This window comes from Sander lucioperca, chromosome 1, assembly GCF_008315115.2.
Source record: "Sander lucioperca isolate FBNREF2018 chromosome 1, SLUC_FBN_1.2, whole genome shotgun sequence".
Taxonomy (NCBI): domain Eukaryota; kingdom Metazoa; phylum Chordata; class Actinopteri; order Perciformes; family Percidae; genus Sander; species Sander lucioperca.
The window spans coordinates 37,267,641-37,283,042 of NC_050173.1; the positions used below are offsets into that span (position 1 = coordinate 37,267,641).

General features: G+C 40.1%; 1 protein-coding gene across 2 annotated transcripts in view; it reads right to left on the minus strand.

The window, feature by feature from the left end:
• nlgn3a (neuroligin 3a) overlaps nt 1-5,736 on the minus strand; it is a 128,196-nt gene extending 122,460 nt beyond the window's left edge. The window contains exon 1 of one of the 2 annotated variants that reach the window (XM_031319730.2): nt 5,399-5,736. The gene's annotated coding sequence lies outside the window, so the exon portion shown is untranslated. The remainder of the gene's footprint in view (nt 1-5,398) is intronic. The other variant, XM_036003638.1, reaches the window with a different exon arrangement.
• Between the last annotated feature and the right edge of the window lie 9,666 nt (nt 5,737-15,402).

A 15,402-nucleotide genomic window follows, 5' to 3' on the forward strand; every position in this document is an offset into this window, starting at 1 on the left:
AATTAGACGGGCCCTCACTTCTGTCCTGCCAGCCCCACACAATACTCAATCCATGTTAAGAAAATGAGGAGAGAAAGGAGCTTAGCGATTGCTTGGTTGGATAAGAAGCTGGGGAATTAATGGGGGAAAAGGCACACTCTGCCACATCCACTTTACCTGAACAGTAACGTTCATCCCCGGGATTAAAAAGTGTTGATTCCCTGTCACTTGTCTGTCTATTCTCAGGGTGGATTAAGTGGAATAAAATGCAATTTGAATCATGGATTAAGGTGAACTTTTCAAAAACAAACGGGCAGGGCTTCACCCCTGTCAGCTACAAAGTAAGGACAGAATGACAAAATTCAAATGAGCTGGCAAGTGCAGATGTGGACTTTTAGAGGACACAAAGTGCAGCAGGACCACAGAAATGTATAAATTAATCTGAGCGTTAGTTGTCATATCGTACCGTATGTGCAAGTGGAAAGCAAATAATATCACTGAATGCAAAATCACAGTCTCCAAATAAGTGTGACACTTTCACAAAGTAAAATCAACGGAATGCAAACAAACTTGCATACACTGCTTCAGTGGATTGATTCCAGTACGCCAGAGTTGAAAAGGTCATTCATGTGGTTTGCATGTTCCACATGAATGAATTAACTGAGCTTCATCCCAAACTAAGCTTATGCACTGTAAGTGTAAAGTACAACTTTGCATCCGAGAGCCTCTCTTCTTATCATGGCAGTCTTCCACCTTTCGCTGTCTCTCTCAACGCGATGCATTTTTAAAAAGTCTCCTTTAAAAAGGAAAACAGTCGAAAATAGCTCCCCACTGCTTCTGTATATTCGGGTCCCTGATTTAAACTCAGCAGGCTTTGTCCTCTGTCTGTGTATTATTGAGTGTACATTTTCTAATTAATAAATAATTAATAAACAGATCACTTCTGGCAGACAGTGAGTGAAGACATACTGTGTGACATCTGCTTTGTAGTTAGAATGGCGATGTCCAAAATAATCTTGTTTACTAAGCAGACATTGGTCTTTGGCAAGAAAACCTGTTAGTCAGGGGAGATGTTTTTGGGCCATGAACAATGTAAAATCTCTGTTAAACACGTTATGTGCAGGAGACTTGAGGCGTATCTTTGTGCCTCAGGCCAAAACCATTTTGTTAGTCAAACAAAGACTCTTTCATCTTTTCACAGATTTAACAAATATGTCTTATTAATTTTGAAAACAAATATGACACGTGTATCTAGTGAATTGTCACTAGTTTTGGGTAATATTAAAAAATGAAAATGTTTTTCAGTAATTCTATCACAAAAGATGTGATTTAATGATGATGAAAGCGCATCCTCCTGAGCAAATATGACTAGACAAGTTTATCCTGTTTCATTAGTCACTGTACATCTGTACAATGTGTGTAGAAAGCTAGAATAGGAAGCAGCTCAGTTGACACAAGGGGAGGGAGATGTGACAAAAAGATCATATCACGATTGTTTTTTAGGCAGGATCACGATCCACGAACTTATCACGATTCTTTTCATGTTGGCTTTTAAGACTATTTCGAAACTAACTGAACAGTACAGAAACCACAAGTTGTCAAACGATCAATAACCAATAACAGAGTGCTTAGCGGTGGCGATGTCTGGGGGTGTTCAATCCATAATCCTCGCTCGTCCCCGACTCTGGCTGCTTAAAGGAGAGATGGCGAGTTTGTTGCGTTTGGGAAGATTTTTATATAGCAGGGGAAACACTGGAGCCTAAAGGGCCATCCACACCAAGAACAAGAACTATAACCATAACTATAACGATGTGAGCATCCACACTGTTAAACGATAACGTTCTGCAAACAGCGACGTCAAGCATGCACTGCACGCTCCAGCTGATAATAATGCATCACAGCAGATATTGCAACGTACGATTACAGGAATGTCTGTAGTAATATCCTACATATTTCTGAATTTGGGTACATTTTATGAACCAAAAAAGTCGCCGGGGCGCCGACACCAGGAAACAGCAGGCGCACAGTGCTGCAGAGAGCCGGGGATGAGAGCGGGCGGGCGGGCGGTGTCAGATCTGTGCAGAGCACCGGAACAAAAATACAGACAGTATGGTAATCACATCTAAAACACAAGATTCACTCTCAGTGGTTTCTGTGACATGAGAAATACTTTCAAAGTACTGATGTTTAAAAATACAAAAATACACAGAGCTAAAGGATTGTAGCCCCACCGAGGGGAAAAGTCCTCCTGTGTAACCACCTGTGTGAAACAAATCTGGCCACAGTGTAATGTTGTAAATTCAGATGGATTTTTATTGGCTGTCAGTGTTTCTATCGTTCATCAAATCGCTCTGAAAGTGATCCCAACGATATCGTTCTCCACTGCTGTTGTCGTTATAGTTGTGGTGTGGGCTCCACCATCCACTTGAGTTAGAACGATTTTTAAAACTATGTATTTATAGTTATCGTTATAGTTATCGTTCTTGGTGTGGACGGCCCTTTAGAGTTGCAACTGATAGAATGTGCACTGTAGCACAATACTAACAATGTATCTGTAGAGGCAGATATCGTGGAGACATTTTAATTGTTCACAATCTACTATCGTCATATCGCACACCCCGAGTTGACACGTCAGGATACACAGTTTGACTTGGGTTTAAAGTACAGCCCCAACAGGTTTCAGAGCTCTGTTGTTCTGTTGTTCAGGCTAATTAAAAACCTCAAGGATCTTGAATCCTTTAGTGTACAGCTGTTAAAAAAAAATAGTTATATATATATTAAACGCACTGGTATCGAAAAAATAGTATCAGAACATGTCTAGTCTATAAGAAGTCTGCTTTGTAAGATATTTCTACAGTGTCTTTAAGAGCATCAGACATCAAGGCCAATGTCAATGTGTATCTTGTTTGCTTAGTAATGTAGTGACAACTAATATACATCAAATGCAAGTTCTCCACAACTACTCTTTTCTTTTCCTGTGTATGACATTGCGATGCAGTGAAAGCAGTGCTAGAACAATGACAGGCTTTTATTTGGGTGTGGGATAGGCAGCGATAGGACATATTTTCAGAAGGTCAGAGGTATCCATTTGGGAAATTATTCAGCTTCTGCTCCTGCTGCTCCAAGACAACACGTCAAACACAATGAAGAATATTAGAAAACAAAAATAACCTTCCACAGCCTTTCTCATATGTGAAACAACACACCTCTGCATATACACAGAGGAGCACGGGCGCCCGCACACCTCCCGTCCACGGGGCTGGATGTGAGAGCAATAACGGGAGCACGCGGAAAGAGGAGCTGAAGGCTAAAGAACAAGAGGCCTCTCGGGCCAATGAGCGGCTCATCCATGTTAAGTCAGGCCAAGACGTACTCAGGTGTATTCACTTTAGGTCAGGACAAAGCCTTGCTGACCTTTTCAGCAGACAGAGAGTCTCATGGAACTTTTCTTGAGCAGTCCTGAGACTCGCAGGGTAAACAATAGACTCAATGTTGCACTTTGAAATGCTGTGCATTAGTTTGTGCACATGTCAGTGATTGTCGACCACTTCTCCATGGCCCAAAGGCCCAAAGTCCAAGATACGTCCAGCTAATGAACACATTGAGGGAGCAGCGTTCTTGGTGATTATTCCCCAACAGCTGAAACAGAAAACTCTGTTTTTAGCTGCCATGATTGCTGCACACCTCAAGCACAAGCCAAGAACATTTTAGAAAGAAAATGACTTAAGAATGGATATTAACACAGCAGGAAACTTTAAAAATAGCACTCTGCTGGACTGGAATACAAGCTCTAAAGGGCCAGAGAGAGGATTCACCAGCAGCCGCAGCAGCAGCATAATCCTTCTCATGATGAAGACACACATACAATATAAATGAACGCAATTTGCCTGCAATTGCAATTTCATAGGGTGGTCTTTAAATGCGTGCAACAAAAACTAGGAATTCTATGCGTTTGCGTTATTATCACCCATTAAGGGCTGTTTTCATCAATAGTGTGGTTTGCACGCCAAATAAAATTCTGGATCATTTCCTAAATGCTTGGTTTCAGGGACACATTGCTTATTCAACCTATCACCATGACAACAATTGCTTGACATTTTCACTACCTCTTCCCTTTTTGGGATTCAGCTCTCACAGTTAATTATTCTCTCTAGCATTGTGACACTATTTATCTTTAAGCGTCTGCCATGTGTCCAGGAATTTCAAGATAGTAAGAAAGTAGACACACGGGGCCTGCAGGATCATCACAGTGCTTTGAATTCATACTCTCGCCTTCCACAAGCAGTTTGTGCATGTGGTTTCTATAGCTGTCACTGGAATTGCAGAGATGGGAAAGTGAGGTTGTTTACTACAAGAATTTAGCAGAGTCATGGAAAAGGTCAGAAGATCAATGACGAAAAGAGGTAGATTTATACGATAGGAGAAAGAATTTGATGTGATAAGTAGCCCTGAAAATAACACATAGAAGCATCAAATTAATAAAAGATTTTCATTTAAGTTATACCCTTGAGAAGGAAATATCCATAATTGACCAGGCAAACTCCCATTGGACCTTAAGCGTTATAATTAAGCATCCAAATTGAGCGAGCTTTATTCATCCAGTAACATCCAAAAGAATCAATTCATGTGCAAAACGTAAAAAAAGGGAAAATGGGGATCCCCATATGCTTGTGGCAGATCATCCTGCTCCACAACAGATGGACATAGCTTGCTACAAATTGGTGCCAGATCCCATTGGCATTATAAAAACAAAATCTTAGATATTATGTCATCCTGGTTGATTTGATTCATTAATGCTTCTGTTTAATTTCCGTTAAACTTCAGAGCTTGCAATTTCATTTGCCTAAAGCAAGTCACCGGGCTATTTCATTTGCGTTAAAGGGAGAGAAATAACAGAGACAGAAAGAGAAAGAGAGAGAGAGAGAGAGAGACACTGCGCGTCACTGCTCCACGCACACAAGATGTCTTTATACCCAAGTAACAAGTGCCCTTAACAATTATCACATTATTTATTTTCTGCATGTTACATACGGCACTGTGGGTAAAACACACACACACACACACACACACACACGCACACACACACACACACACACACACACACACACACACACACACACACACACACATACACACACAATTATCCAGCGCCCAAATGCCTGCCTATGCCTGAGATTCGGGGTAGTCCGTTTAAGTCACAAAGATCCAAATGCGTTTTGGAAGTATACGTGCTTCGTGCCGGTGTACTGCGCTGCGTCGATGTAGCATCACAAAAATACCACTCTTTATCTTTACAGAAAAGAATACTTGTCGTATAATTTGAGTCCAAGTAGCCCGACGTGCCCGTCTCCCCTGCATCCCCACTATAACTCACTCACCACGCACACAGCGGCTCATCAACTATCATGAAATGACTCACCTGCCTTGTCGAGATGTAAATCCCTCCATACCTTGCTTTTCTGAAAATAGAAAGCCGGGACAATGTTTCACTGTTTCGGGGTCTTCACTTGCAGTCGCGTATACTCCAAATATCCGTGTAGTGTGCGCACTGCTTATGTGTTTCGGGAATGACCTTCCTGTGAAGCGGTACCGTCTCTCACCATCCTCACTCCGCTCTCATTTTAATGGATTTCTTCCATGTTACTGGGTTGTTTTTTTTTCCAGCGGAAAGCTCTCCTCCTAGTCCTGGTGCGTTTTGATGCTTTTGCCTGGACTCTTCGGCTCAACACGAGCTTCGCGGGAGCGCGCGGCGCGATCCCGGCTGAATATTCGGGAGCGCCGATTGGAGATGGAGAGGAGAGTTACTAGGTAACCAAGGGCACATACATGAGAAGGAGCCCAGCGAAGATTTATGCCTCCCAACTCTGCTCTGCCCTTCTGCTCTGCCGTCTTTGACAGGTCATCAAAAAAGCCCCCCCCCCCCCCACACACACACACACACACACACACACACACCTCAGTGTCTCTCACAAACATCATCCTATTAAAAGGAATCATTCTCCATAGGGGAGCTTGGTCCTAGGGACCATTTTAAATTGCGTTATCTAGGAATTTCCTTTATTTAAAAAAAAAACAAACACACATTCTACTAAGATACTAAAATAACAAACTGTTAAGAGCAGGGTCTTTTATGAGGCTGGATAAAAGTAATGAATGAAGAGGCAATGCAAAGTTCCTTAAATGCTGAATAGGCTGGTTAGAAGAATTGTTTTTCTGCAGGGATGTGGTTGATCTTGCATTTCTCACTTAATAAATTACCGCAGGGCTATTAAAGCTACTTCACAACCTTTATTTGATTTCCATGGTCGTGATTGCGATCCAATAAAGTAATGGAAAGAAATATAAGTGCTGGTGTGACATGACCATTAACAATAAACTCTTCTTGAAAGAAGTGAAGCCTATAAAACAAAGTTTACTTATAGGCTATTATAAACAGATCACAAATGCACTGTTGTGAGGGACAATCAGGGGTTTTAAACATTTGATGAAATGATTATATTTAAGCCTAATAAAGAGGGCCTTCACTTAACTACACTTTCATATTGTGTAATTAGTGTGGTTAACTGTGTGCATTCTGAGAGACTAAAACTGCAGCTGAGCTTCATTCATCAGGCTTTGCAACAGTCCCCATTAAACCTTATTCACAGCTTACCTTACGCTTACGTTATAATCACAGCTGAAACTCCTTAATGAAATTGTTTTTATGCAAACAGATCTCAAATGCTTGTGAATGTGGATTTACAGTGTGTTCATTGGAATGCTATGTTATGACTAGGTGATTTAAGAGCCAATCTAGGTTGAAAACCCATCTCTTCTCCTTGGCCTTCAAATCCAATTGAGATCAATACTGCATCATCAGTGCTTTGTCTTCCTGCGTCGTTCCTCTTGTCCTTGTGTCCTTATGTTTCTATTGTCTTTTATGTGTTCATCTGTTTACTGAAGTTGTGCAGCACTTTGGTCAACAGAATATGTTTTTAAATGTCCTCTAGAAGCAAAGTCGACACCACTTTCGCTGTGAATTTGAATAGCAGCCTTTTAAATGTCCCTCATTGTTAACACGTTCTTTATCAAGATCAAGCAAAAATAAAGCTCTTTGTGATTAAAATAAAGTAAGTGCATTTGAGGAGAGTTCAAATGCAACTAACAACATTGCTTTGCCATAGTAAATAAGGAATAATAAGTGACCGGTTGAGGTCTAAATAGAGGTAATTTTGCAATGCAGCATTAAAAAACAGCATATATGTTATATGACTGTGCGTGGCACTCTGTGTAAAGACCACTTAACTTCAATGTTAACTAGTGTCACAACTGAAGAGCAAGGCATTGACGCTAGAGCTGACATTCAACACTCACACGTAGAAAATAGATCATAAAAGGAGGCGGAGACACTGATATAAACCTCCTGAATGCAATGCAGCCATAAGACATCTTTTAGTAAGAGGCTCAATGAACTTGCTAGCTAGATACTGTATTTTGTATATTCATAATAAGCCAAACTTTGTCTGAAAGCAGCAAGACAGTCAGTATAATCACAGACAACAAACTAAAGTATCTAAAAGTCTTTAACGCCTACTGTTGTGGGACACAGAGGCAGCACATGGGGTGTGTGCAGTTTTACAGGTGGGAACAGGCGAGTCACTCATACTCACAAAGTCCATTTTTCTTTCAAGGAGAGTGTCAGCTCAGTTGCAAACAGATGAATGTTGTGCCTGAGGTGACTGGATGGGTTCGGTCAAAAGCATGCTGGAGAATAATAGGAGTGAGTGTGAGCAGCATAACAATGTCAAAATGCAGGCTTAAAACACGGAATGGCGTCTTAATTCTATTTTGTCCAAAGTTTACATTTTGCTGTACAAAAAGCCTAAATTCATTTGCCCACATGTGGTAAATTAATCAGTGGGAAAACACCACCATCTTCAACATTTATCAAGAAAACAGTCACATCTGAGGATCAGAAAACTATTACAGTAAGTGGAATGCGGGAAGAGGGATTTATAAGGAAAGAAAATAAATACCCTGCTAGCTAAAGTCTAATCAATCAACCCAGTCTCACGGCAGTTCGTGAAATGGTCATGTTATTTAATCTATTGATTTGTGTACACAGACACGTTTATGTCATTTTTTTTCGTGGTGGTCAGCACGTTATTTAAACTAATGTATTTCAATGGGAAGCATCTTTCGTGATCACAGCACGATTACGGTAGCAAGTAGTATGAAATGCTGAAAATCCGCGCAGGGAGGTTGGTTGGGGTGGTGGATGGGTCAAACAACACGGGACTCTCCCGGAGACCGGGGTGAAAGTGAAAGTGTGCGGCGTTTCATTACCCCGTTGTTCTTTTCCTAAACCCAACCGTACCGTTGTTGTTGCATGTCCCCCAGAGACCGCGGCCGTCTCCCGGCGTGTGATGTTAACTTTCCCCGTTCTTCTTTTCCTAAACTCAACCATCCCGTTGTTGTCGCGCGTCCCCCAGAGACAGGCGTGTGACGTGTCCTTTCCCCGTTCTTCTTTTCCTAAACCCAACCTCCGTAGAAATGCTTCCCATTACTGACCACCACGAAAAAAAACGACATAAACGTGTCTGTGTAAACGAATCAATAGATCAAAAATAACCTGACCATTTCACGAACTGCCGTGAGACCGTGCTGAATCAATCAACATTACTGCACACAAAACCCAAGGGTAACATATTTAAAACAGGTGGAACTGACACAAAATACTTTTTAGGGTGCAATACTGAGTATATCTGAAAATGATTTAGTCTCTTAGTTGATTGATGTGAAACTGCTCCTACCTTTAAGTATTTGTACGCCACAAAACAAGGATACGCTGCCAGGAAAATCATTTTGTTTGCTATAGAAGAATTCCATATTTGGATATGATTTATGAGAATTTTTTAACTTATTAATCATAGACAATGGCCATTAATGAACAATAAAAATGCAAATGCGGTGATTACCTGAAGACCTAAATGGCAAATATGTTCAGTTGTCTCTGGCCAGATGTTAAAAAGTACATAAAAATGACGTGTGTTAAAAATTATGGCAACACTAGTCGTGAAGCATAAAGGTACATAGCAGCACAGACTACACAATGAACAGAAGAGTAGAAAAGCAGAGCAGAAAATAAATAAATAAATAAAACTGTCAAATACTGTACAGTCAAGTTTAAGGGAGGAATGTCAAGATGCAAGAAGGGGAAGATGAATAAACAAAACAGGCCAGCAGGACGAGACAGTCAGCAGAACAGTGAAGAAGATACCTGACATCCTGATGACCATGACTGTATATAATAAATAATAAACTAATAAGAATAATTTCAGCTGCACTGTAAAGGAAAGGAAAAGAAATCACGAAAAACATCACGAAAAAAATCACACAAAAAAACACACATTTACCCGATCTGCAACAGCTTTCAATTATCTCTCTACTTCTGCATATTCATTTGAACTATTATTGTTGTTCTGTTTTTATGTGCTCATCTTTTACCCAGCTGAGTCATATTATTTCTCCAGCTGCTGAAATGTTTTCACAGAGGATCAATAATTCAACCGGTAATACTGCATGTGATTGCTACCCTCCTCAATCTTTTTCATGAAACTGGCCTGAGAGCCGGACAGAGCTGGCTGTTCATATCACAATGTCTGGCTTAATGAAGCCAGGTAACTCAAAAGAGAGTCTGGTTAAGTTGAACCCGAATCTAGTGGGGAAACCCAGAAACGACAACAGAAAAAAACCCACCGTGGTATTTTTAATCAACAAAAACATTGTTTACTTTATTACTGCCCATCATTAAGGCAACAGTGGGCATAACATTTATTTTATAGTAAGAGTGGGCCTGCTGATCTGACATTTATTACATCCCTGATGAATTATCATGGGAAGCAAAGTGATTCTCATGCTGTATTTTACAATGCACAGTGCTCTAGGCTTCTTGTCACTTTAATGTGAATGCAGTGCCTTCATCGATAAAAGAGTCCTGAGGGAATTATAAAGTTTTTCTAGAGAACTGATTGGATAGAAAGCAGGCTTTTCCTATATGTTGGTCTCTGTTCTAACTCACCTAAGTTAACTGGCCAGGCAGCTTAGACTATCATGGAGATCAACCCCTTTTAAAAGCGAGCTATCTTTCATGACACCAAAACAACCCCAAAAACTGATCCCACTTTATGAGACTGCCTCCTGGTTGATCTCCTTGTCTACTTGTTGTCAGACTATTTTACCCACTCTGTTCATTTATTTGGTCCTAGAATCACTGTTAGGGTTACGACTACACTTGCTACTTGTTGCATTTACAGCATAGGCCTGTAGGGAGTTTATGCAGAGTTTGGCCTGTTAATCTAGCGACAGTTTGTTGTTTCAAGCTCGGCCTTGTGCCTGGGTCTTGTGACGCCTGTGGCTTTGAGTAACCATTTTTCTTTTCAACATCTATCTGCCTCAGTGTCTCTCTCTGTTGGTGTCCTCAATTGTTAATAGAAAAATGCTTTGCCTTGATAGGACTCGTAAAAGTATCAATTTTCATGCACAGCAATTTAAATGTGGCTTTTACCGCAACATTGTGAAAAACAATATATAATAAAAAATGGCACACAGGAATGGTAGCCTCTGGTGGGTCTGTGGTTTCTATTCTGTGAAACTCCTTTTTCCCCAGAAGCTCGTAATTTACTTCAGCTTGTACTGTAATAAAATCATTAAAATCAATATCTTTTGTGAAACGATTAATATGTTTGATAAGCAGGCCCATAATGAGCAGGATAATGCAGCTTTAAATTGCCAGTGATCACAGATAAAGCCCTTGGCTCACACTGTTCTGTGGTCAGGTGCTCTCAAAGGACTTGGACAAATGGGTTCTCAAAAATACAATCATATATTTTGGATCCCTAAAGACGAAGAGAGGCTTCGTCTTTGGAGAGAGAAGATCGAGGCACTTCATTGCTGGATGTGATGTCCATTTGTTGTTGCTTTTGAAGCCTGTAGTTTAGCGCCTTGTTTTATCCACATATAGAGGGAAGCCAAAAATAATCAAGTAACAGTAATACTAAAAAAAAAAGACAGGCATGGACAGTGCAGACAGAGCCTGTGGGGCACATTGTAAGAGACAGGGCAACGGGGCACAGCTAACTTCGAACAGACAGCTAACAGATGCCGCTGGGTAAAAAAGGAATGGATTTCATATATAGTATTTATGGCAGAATGTGCAACCTACCCCATAGAACTCTGGGTCAACTAGTTTTATTGATGTTATTACTGTATGTTGCAGTTGCACAATGTAGTATTAAATGTTTGCAGTATATATACAGTGCCTACAAAACATATTCACCCACCTTGGAAGTCTTATTTTATTGTTTTACAACACTGAATCATCCAAAGGAATTTCATGCGTTGTTGCTTGATGCGTGAGGCGTTCCATCCACCCAGGGGATCTCCATTTACTTTGAATTTTGTGACTTCTAAACCCATTGGCTGCACCAGTGATGATTTAGGTGTGTCCTATTATACTTGTGCAGACATGTATTTTGTTTTTATATGTAATTCTCTCTCTCTCTCACACACACACACACACACACACACACACACACACACACACACACACACACACACACAGTGTTGGGAAGGATACTTTCAAAACGTATTCCGTTACAGCATACGTGCCCAAAAATGTAATTTGTAACGTATTCCATTAGGTCACTCAATCTGAGTAACGTATTCTGAATACTTGGATTACTTCCACATTGAATTGCATTTTATAAGTATAGGAATGCGAACATCACATACAAACAGGCCTATTCTAGTGTGTTCTTCTGTTCCAACTGGCTGAATGTTTACCTGAACAAGCAGATAGATTTTTGTATTTGTAGTCCCGAACTGCATAGTACAAAAATCTAACCGCAGTCTAAGCTACCAGGAGCTAATTTTAGCTAACGTTAGCTAGCATGTTAAACGGGGCTAGTCGGTCTTTCAACTGCTCTGGGGCTAGTAAATCAGCACGTAGGAGAATGTAAAGTCGCACGTCAGCTATAAAATAACAAGGTGACCAGTAAAACTACAGCAGACTACTCTTCTCCCTGTTCTTTCATTAAAGCGTAACTCTCGCCAAAATGCAACCTAGGGTCTTTTTGTGACTGTACCCAAGTCAAACTTTCATTTAAAAGCATATTTAGGACAGAAGTGTCACTTTTAAGATTTACTGTATTCTCGTTTTTCAGTCAAATGGCCTTTTGAATGGGAGTCCCAGGGGCACTTTTATGCTAGCCTCAAAATAGCTATTTTTAAAACACTAAGAAGGCTCGACACAACATGAAACTCTGCTCGAAGTATCGCCAGGGGCTCTACACCTTAACGAAAGCATTGACAACATTGTTTGTGTACCCAGAGTTTACTAAAAAGAAAGGTTTTGAGCAACTCACTGTAGCTGTTGTTCTTCCGGTCGCCGTCTATCGAAATGCACGGATATTTCGTTGTTTTGTCATTACTGAAACACAATATTGACCTTGTAGTTGAAAAAGGAGCCTCATATAAGAATGACATTTCCTCCCATGGAGTCCATTCATTCGCATTCAGAGATCGCCTATTTTGGACTGGGAAAATGGCGGATAGCGTAAACAACAACTGCTAACGTGAGTTGCTCAAAACTTTTCTTTTTAGTAAACTCTGTGTACACAAACAATGTTCTCAATGCTTGTGTTCATGTGTAGAGCCCCTGGCGATACTTCGAGCAAAGTTTCATGTTGTGTCGAGCCTTCTTAGTGTTTTAAAAATAGCTATTTTGAGGCTAGCGTAAAAGTGCCCCTAGGACTCCCATTCAAAAGTGATGCTTCCGTCCTAAATATGCTTTTAAACGAAAGTTTGACTCGGGTACATTCACAAAAAGACCCTAGGTTGCATTTTGGCGAGAGTTACACTTTAATGTGAAATGCTGTTTGAATTTCCAAGATAGAAACACATTCTTGCCCTGGCTCTGTTGTGCCGGTTCCGGCTCCATCTCTACCTCTATCAGTGATCATGCAAATAGCTCATTTTTTCATTTTCATCTTGGGGCTTCTGGGAAATGCATGGAGTTGCCTTAATTTATTCAGAAAGTGAATGAACTCGTGAAACAGAGAAGTATCGTCATGTAATCCATTGATTTCAACAATGTAACTGTATTCTAAATACCGACTATTTAAATTGTAACTGTAACGGAATACGGTTACTCATAATTTGTATTCTGAATACGTAACGCCGGTACATGTATTCCGTTACTCCCCAACACTGCGCACACACACACACACACACACACTTAAGAGTCTTTTTCTGTTGATCAGTGTCCAAAAAGCCACATTAAATTTACTTTAATTCAATGCTGTAAAACAAGGAGACGGAAAACATTTTATAGGCACTGTGTACTATATCATTCTGTATGTAATACAGAATGTACTTTTTCTTTAATCAGGAGCAATGGTTAGGCAACATACTCAAAGCACATCATATGAAGAACGATGTACAACCAATACTGTTAAGTACTATGATACACAAATGACACTGACAAACTCATAAAAAGTCACACATGTACACACTATGTCATTTACAGGATCAAGCATTGCACAGAAAGCCAGAGCAGAATTTAGCAGAATGTATTTTTAGTTGAACCTGTTACAAATTAATCAGGATCTCCTGATTTGCTCGGTTTAGTGCTTCTGTCAGTTATCTGGAACAGCTGTCCAGTGCAGAGCATTAGTTCTCATATGGGAACTATAAAATTCTTCCGGTTTTCTTTTGAGTAATTTGCAGCCTGTTTATTTCCCTTTTTGAAGCATAACCCAGAAGATCAACACCGTAATCTCTGTCAGAGCATGACCAATTTCCTCAGCACCTTTCAACTTTTGGTTTGCAGATCGAATATTAAAAACAGGAAGTGACATAAACAAAGGCACGCACAAAAAACACGAAATGTTAAGGATCTATTAACAGTCCACAGGACAAGTGCATAATTTAAAATAAGGTGGTTAAATTATCCTAAAATAGCAAGGTTAAAAAGAAGAAAAAACATTAGCTAAATGATTCAAATCTGATAGTTTTTCCTCTCTTCCAAACTGCATAAAGAGGCACGTCAGAAAATTCAGCTTCGCAGGGATTTTGATGGCGTTGGTATACTTTCAAGGTTTTACTCACAGTTCATGTCCACAATCAACTCACGTTAATCCCACTGCGTATATTGTACATCTCTCGCTCTCATCATAAACTCGTAAACATCCATTTTCAGCTTGGTTGAACAGCACTTTTTGTGCTTTCAGAACACAGTTAGGGTATTTCGAGAGAGTCTCCTCTGGCAGTGATTGGATCTCAGGCAGAGGCTGATTACAGCGTGCCACATCAGGCACTTTCCCAGGTAGCCTCGAAAATCAGGAGATCTCCCCGGGACCCCAATAGTCGAGGAAACACAGAGTTTTAATCAAGCTGTTGATGCTTGCTTTTAATACTAATGTATTCATCAGACACACTTTTCACTGGTTTAATGTTTACTACCCCACTGTATTTATTATTAGGGCACGCTTTTCTGTACAATAATCTTTAAGCCATTATCACGGGAAAAAGGGTTAGTCACAGCATGTGTCACTGCTCAGGGTGGGAGAGGGGATTTAGGGATATTTTTGTGCCAAGCGCCCAGGGCTTTGTTGGTCTTTGCTTTACACAAGTCTTTAAAATAAGCTAAATCTAATATGCTAAATACTGTGCACATATGATTTCACTGTCTCCTGTATCTGCTACGTATAATTACTGAAAAACTAAGGTGACCAGGATTGTGCAAATTGTAAATGTTTAATTTTGTATGTGTAAAATGTTCTCCAAGTGATCATGCTGAAGTAAATTGTTGCCGGTTGAGAAAGCTCCAATTTTACTGTTTGCTATCGGTCTGTTTATGCTGAAGTGATACTTGACTAAACTGTGCAATAGGCAAAAAGCAGCTAGACAAGAGCTTGGCTCTCATGCTCAGATTTCCATATTTATTGCCTGAAATCCTGCAGGGAGTTCAACTGAATGCCAATCGTAGAGCTGACTCACTGAAACAAATATGCATCTGCAGCCTGCACACTACAACACAGACCCCATGCTGTATGACACTTGATTGATTAACATCTATCTTTTTGAGCTAAATGGTATGGTATTAAGTAGCTCACTGTGTGAGCACTCAAAAGGTGATAAAACCCTGTTCTTTCTGTGTTATAACAACAACAACAACAACAACAACAACAACAACAACAACAACAACAACAACAACAACAACAATAATCTGTAGAGCACTCTTCAAAACCAAAGTTAACAAATGATTCACACAAGGCGGCAAATTCAAAAGATTATATAATCATTCGATATTATAATAAAACAAATGTCCGACCATAAAAATAAAATAAAACTCAAGTAAAGGAGGATAATAAGATATAAGAG